This window comes from Fukomys damarensis, unplaced genomic scaffold (assembly GCF_012274545.1).
Source record: "Fukomys damarensis isolate Sample0158 unplaced genomic scaffold, DMR_v1.0_HiC HiC_scaffold_13, whole genome shotgun sequence".
Lineage (NCBI taxonomy): Eukaryota > Metazoa > Chordata > Mammalia > Rodentia > Bathyergidae > Fukomys > Fukomys damarensis.
In genome coordinates this window covers 39,149,185-39,155,346 of record NW_022900925.1, presented here as the reverse complement: position 1 = coordinate 39,155,346, position 6,162 = coordinate 39,149,185, and the positions used below count along the sequence as shown (strand labels likewise).

The window sequence follows — 6,162 nt, the reverse complement described above, 5'->3', positions numbered from 1 at the left end:
GGCAGCTGGCTGTCCTGGGCACCTGCTGCAGCAGGCGCCGCCTGGCCTTCCTGTCCCTCGGGTGAGGAGACTCACTCATCCCCGTCCAGGTGCTGGCCCTGGTGGCAGGGACCCGTGTGGCCTGCATCTTAATTCCCGGCGAGGGTGGTTAGATTGGGGGGACACAGCTGGCTCAGCACACAGGGCCTGTCCTCATCGTCCGCATGCCCGAGGGCCTCAGCCTCAGGCTCCCGACTGACCGGGGCCTCCGAGCTAGGGAGGCTGGAGCGGCCCCCCGGCCCTTCCCAGGACTCACGGTGCTGTGCTGTGCCGTCCCTTGCCGGCTGAAGTGCCGCTCCACGTACTCGGAGGACAGGAGGTGACTGGACAGCAGAAGGCACCGTCACCAAGAGGCTGGGCCAGGCCCTGCCCTGTGCCAACCTGCCCAGGGGGCCACACTTACTGGTTCAGCTCCAGGTCCAGGGTGAAGTTGGAGTTGAAGGCTGGGATGACAAAGCTCACTCGGGCCAGGTGGGCAGGCTGGCACGAGGGCAGAGAGGAGTCAGGCTGAGTGGGCTGGGCAGGACTCAGCCCCGGGCAGCAGGGACCTGGAAGCCACTACCACAAAGCCTCTTGCTCCCGGAGGATGGAGGTGCAGCTCCCCTCCAACCTGCACCCCCTGGCCCGGGGCACCTGCCACCCCCCCATCTTCCAGCCAGGGCCTGGACTGGTCTCTGGGTGAGGAGACTGAGAGCAGGACCCTGCAGGATCACAGGAAGCGAGAGGGGACCTGTCGGATAGCTGTGGTGGGGTGGGGCTGACCTGGGCCCCGTGCTAGGCAGGAATCATGCCATCCAGTCAGGAGGAAAGGACTTGGCTCCTCTACCCCCAAATCCATTGCCCTCCACCTTGCCCAAAGCAGCTCATCTTTAATATTTCAATCTGCAGTTAATTTTTAAACACAGAAGTTTTCCTGATGAATTTTTCAGAGGGGCCTAGTCAATGGGACTGGAGGCTCCTGGTTGCCATGGTGACACACCCATGAGATGGCCCATCCCAGGCCTGGGCACCAGCTCTGGGAGGCGGGGACCTCAGAGGCCCCAAAGGGAAGGCTGTGTGAGGGGGTGATACCCACCCAGGAATAAGAGCAGCACCTCAAGCTTGAGCGTGGATGCACAGGGAGGACCTGGAGGACCCCAGGCCCCTCCGCCAAGGCCAGGGCCTGAGGCATCTAATCCTGGCCTGGTGTCATGGTGGGGAGAAGGTGTCAGACAGGATGTCCCATAACCCCTAACTTGCTGCCTGTCCCTGCAAGTACTCATGGACCAGGCTTAAACTGGGAACAAGGCCCCAGTCATTCCCACCTGACTGCAAGGAGGTGACCACTTTGCCCAAGGTCACACCGGGAGTGGAGGAGCCCAGGCCCAGGCCCCCACCCACATGGCGGAGCAGGGCAGAGGTCAGCTGGGTCCCTGGAGAGAGGGCACCAAGGGGGCAGACTCAGCCAAGGACAAGCCTCACCCCGCCCTGGGCTGGCCAGAGCACCAAGCTCCTCTGGGGCCCTGAGAGAATTGATCACACTACAAACAGCCTAGAGCGGGTTTTCCTGGGTCCTCTCCCAGCCCTGGCCAGGCTGGCTTAGTCCTTGCCCTGGAGCACAGGCTGCCTGTAGCCTGGGGTACAGCCGGCCATAACTGGAGGAGAAGCAGCCTGCCCAGGACCCAGGGAGACCCGGCCACTGCCTGAGCCTTGAGTTTTCCCTGAAAGGTAAGAGGTACTCACAAGTCTGCCTCCCTGAGCAGGCAGCAGGCTGAAACATCTGGCCTCCACCCTCTGTGCAGGCCAGGGAGACGCACCCAGGGAAGCCCAGGCTGATGGGGAAGTTTCCTGCAGAGCTGCATGCCCAGATTTTTTTACTTTTTTGGTTTTGTTTTGTATTTTTGAGACAGGGTCTCATGTAGTTGAGACTGACCTGGAACTCACTATGTAGCCCAGGCTGGTCTCGAACTCACAGCGATCCTCCTGCCTCAGCCTCCTGAGTGCTGGGATTATAGGAGTGTGCCACCATGCCCAGCTAGATTTTTTTACTTTTTGAGGCAGAGTCTGGCTAAGTCACTGAGTTGCCCAGATTGTGCTGAAACTTGGGATCCTCCTGCCTCAGCCTCCCAAGAGCTGGGATAACAGGTATGCAGGGGCCTCTTGTGTCCTGGGCCTATAAGGCTAAAGCCCCTGTACTGCCGGGGCTGGGCTTGATGGGAGGCAGCCAGGAGGGCTCAGGGCCATCTGATGGCATTGGAGGAAGCGGGAAGAACTAGATGGCACCAGGGCAGCCTGGTCCCTGGGGAGGAGCTGGGTCACCCTGAGTCCCAGCGCATGGCAGCTCAGTGCCCTTCTGGGTGCCCTCCTTGCCGGGCCTTGCCCTGCCGCTGGCCTCCAGCCCCAACTGTGGACACAGCTGGGCTGTACCCCGTGCTCTGCCCTTGCCCTGCTGCCACCGCTCTCACGTGCCAGCCGCCTGGTCACAGCCTGCCTGGCCATGGGGCCCTCACTTTGAGTCCAGGCCAGGTGTGGCTGGGAAGGGCCCCTCACCCTCCGAGACACAGGGTTGGGAGGAGGAGGAGGCCCAGGACCCGGCCTGGGAGGGGACTACAGATGGCTAGGATGCGACCATTCCGATGCCATCCCCCATCTCCACATTCACCCCAAACCCTGCAGCTGCCCATCACGGGCTCAGCCCAGGGGCCCCTGGAGCCTTGAAGCATTGGCTTTTCTTGCTTTGTCAGGTACTGGGAGTCAAACCTAGGCATACTCCACTGCCACATACATCGCCAATCGCCAGCTTGCTTTTTTTTTTTTTTCCTCCTTTCCAGTATTGGGGATTGAACTCAAGATCTTGCACTTGTGAGCTAGCTAAATCCCTGACCCTCCAGCTTGCTTTTGTTTTTGTTTTTGTTTTTGTTTTTGTTTTTTTGAGACAGGGTCTCACTATGTAGTTGAGATTGACCTGGAACTCACTATGTAGTCCAGGCTGGTCTCGAACTCAGTGATCCTCCTGCCTCAGCCTCCTCAGTGATGGGATTACTGGTGTACCATGCCCGGCTCCAGCTCACTTTTAAAAGTTTGGACAGGATGTGGTTAAATTGCCCAGACTGAGCTTGAACTTGAGATCCTCCTGCTTCAGCCTAGGGAGTAGCTCAAATATAGGTGTGCACTACTTTGCCCATGACCTCGAGTCTCCCTGGAGCAGGGTCCACACCTGCTTTTCTCCTGCCAGGGGCTAAACACTCAGTGGGGTGAAAGGAGGACAGCCTCAGCTCCTCCTCAGTGGAATGGGGGTGTGCGAGGGCACAGCCTTGGTCAGCACACCGTTCTTGTGGACCAGGGAACACGAGAGCCCGAGACAGCGCCCACCACGTCCTGGCCAGATTGGGTGGTGAAGCCCCAGGGCTCTCCTGTGCCAGGGATGCCAGAACGGTGACTTTGTTGGACCTAGGAGGGCTGAGCAGTCTCCTCCAGGTGTTCTGGGGGGAGAGGGACACCAGCACCTCTCAGAACCTCAGGGGGCTGCTGCTATGCAGGACGACCGAGGGGTCCCCAGCAAGGTGCAGTGTCCTGTTTACCACAGCTTGAGACAGGTGGACAGTTCTCCAGGGTGCGATGTGACCTACATCTGGAGGACAGTCACCTCATGGGGTCGCCGTCCCTCTGGGGACAGATGCTGGCAGCTGGGCTCCTCCAGGCAGCCAGCGGGGAGCAGGGAGGGCCGAAGTGAGGGCCTTGCAGGGTTCCTCCCTGAGCCGCAAATGACACACAGCAGGCAGGACCCGCACGGGCCGCCTGCCCCAGGGCACTGCAGGAAGCCTTTCTGACCTCGGTGCCTGGCCACCCCAGAGCAAGCTGGCCCTGGCTATAGCCACTGACTCTCAGGAGCACCGGCCCCAGGCTGGAGCCGAGACACAATGAGGCCTTGGCTCCACGTGGCCTTGGGCTTGCTGCCCACCTTGCCAAGTTGGACTAAGCCACACCTAGCCATGCCCACTCAGCCCCTCCCCAGCGGGCTGCCTCACGCTCCCCACATCCTGCCCACTCCTCGGTCCACGGGCAGCTCCACATGAGCCGGGAAAGGTGACCCTCGGGCCTGGCCTGGCCCTCTTGCCTGCAGAGGCCCTTTCTGCTGGTGGCAGCAGGCAGTGGCTCTACACCGCACCGCGCCTGGCTTCCTGCATCCTGCTCGCCACAACTCCACCCCACCAGCTCCCGGAGGGGACAGAGGGAAGGCTGGGGCTGGGGGAAGGACACACAGGTCCCGCATCCCTCCTCTCTGTAACTCTGGCCCTATATGCGGCTGAGAACCAGGTGCGGCCTGGGGTCTCCCTGGCCAGTGGGACGGGGCCTCAGCTCTTGGATTCACACCCAGAAGTGCAGACGAGTGCCCACCAGTGAGGGCCCGAGAGGCGGACATCCACTTCCCACTCCCGCTCCTCCTCCCATCCCCACCCTCTGGGATGTGGGCTGTTGTCCTGGGCTTGGGGCAGAAGATGGGGGGGGTCCACTGGCTGGCCTGCACGTGTCCCAGGTCTCGCTGTTGACCCCACACCTGCTGGGCCGGGCTGCAGGCTCTGCCACCAGCCTGCTGGGAGACACTGGCCCTGTCTCTTGTGTCCTGGCTTCCTCTGTCCTGGCTTGTAGGCTGGGAAGCGCCCTGGGTCCCAAACTCAGTCGCCCAGAAGCCGAGCAGCGCAGTGGCCTCAGTGGCTAGCTTTTGGCTGAGACCTGACTGCTGGGAGAGGTACTTCACCTCTTGGGCCCGGGTTCCCCTGGTTCGCAAGCTACAAGATTCAGCACAGTGCCCTGCCCAGAGAGCCCACAACCCTCTCCTTCACTAGGCAGGGGAAACCGAGGCACATGTAGACAGGGCCCTCAGCGAGTCCCCAGCTGGCAGGGTGTCCAGTCCCACACACCCATCCTGACCTCCACCCACAGGATCCCTCCCTTCAGAAAGGAGCAGTCTGCCCTGCTGAACCCCACTTTTAGTCCTGCCCTGGGGCGCCACCCTTCCCCCAGTCTGGGCACCGGCAGCCAGGCAGAGCCATCCAGTCCTTGCCAAGGCCCCGGCGGGTGCAGAGTTCACAAAGCATTGGACACTACTCATTGCTCGTCCCGCCTGCCAGGCGCCCAGCCTGCCTGGAGCTGGCCTCTGCCCCCACCCTGCCCAGCGCTGGGACCATCAGCACTCTTGGCGGGCGGGCGGTGGAGAGAGAGGTTCCATCCATTATGCATGTTCCTTCCTGCCCGCGCCTGCCGCCGGCCCGCCCCCTCCTCCTGGACTGCTCTTAACCAAGTGCATTAGGCAGGGCCAGATGCCAGTCAGACAGATGTCGGTAACGTCAGCCCCCCCATTCTGCTGCTCCCAGCCGATCTCCTCCCACCACTCCCAGCTGCCAGGACTTCCCAGACCCCTGCCCGGGCTCCTTGACACCTGCCTCCGGGCCAGGCCTCTGACCCCAGCCCCAGCGGCCCCAGGGCCCTGGCTAACTCTCAGCGCCCAGCTCCCGGGAAGCCGAGCCAGCTAAGTGAAGATTCCATCTGGGTGATTATTATTCACATGATATTAATTAATTATTAATTGCAATTAATCTCCTTCATTCCTCCCCTTCCTCTGGGGTGCAGGAGGAGCCTGGCACGGACAGGGAGGAGGGCGGGCAGATCTGGGATGTGGACAAACTTGGGGCCTCCGGCCATTTCCCAAGGGCCCCGTTCAGCCAGGACAGAAAGGAGGAGGGGCAGCCTTTGGGCACCCAGGGGGAAACCGAGGCAGCGTCAGCAGTAGGCATTTCCCTTCCAGGAAGCCCCTGGCCTCCACCGTCCTGCCCAGGCCCACCTTGGGCACAGCCTCACAGGGAGGGCAGGTCAGTGGTGAGGGAACTGAGGCCGGGCTCCGGGGAGGGGGGGCCGGCGCGTGGGGTCCCCGCAAGGAGGAGGGGCAGCCTTTGGGCACCCAGGGGGAAACCGAGGCAGCGTCAGCAGTAGGCATTTCCCTTCCAGGAAGCCCCTGGCCTCCACCGTCCTGCCCAGGCCCACCTTGGGCACAGCCTCACAGGGAGGGCAGGTCAGTGGTGAGGGAACTGAGGCCGGGCTCCGGGGAGGGGGGGCCGGCGCGTGGGGTCCCCGCACCCCGCACCC

The 6,162-nt window shown here is 62.3% G+C and overlaps 1 long non-coding RNA gene across 6 annotated transcripts in view; it reads right to left on the bottom strand.

Annotated features, from left to right (window-relative positions):
• Positions 1–6: 6 nt before the first annotated feature.
• LOC104875431 overlaps positions 7–6,162 on the bottom strand; it is a 46,317-nt gene continuing 40,161 nt past the window's right edge. For all 6 annotated transcript variants that reach the window (XR_004517029.1, XR_004517030.1, XR_004517031.1 and 3 more), the window contains 2 exons: positions 443–519; positions 7–362 (listed from right to left, as the gene is read on the bottom strand). This is a non-coding gene — a long non-coding RNA (uncharacterized LOC104875431). The remainder of the gene's footprint in view (positions 363–442; positions 520–6,162) is intronic.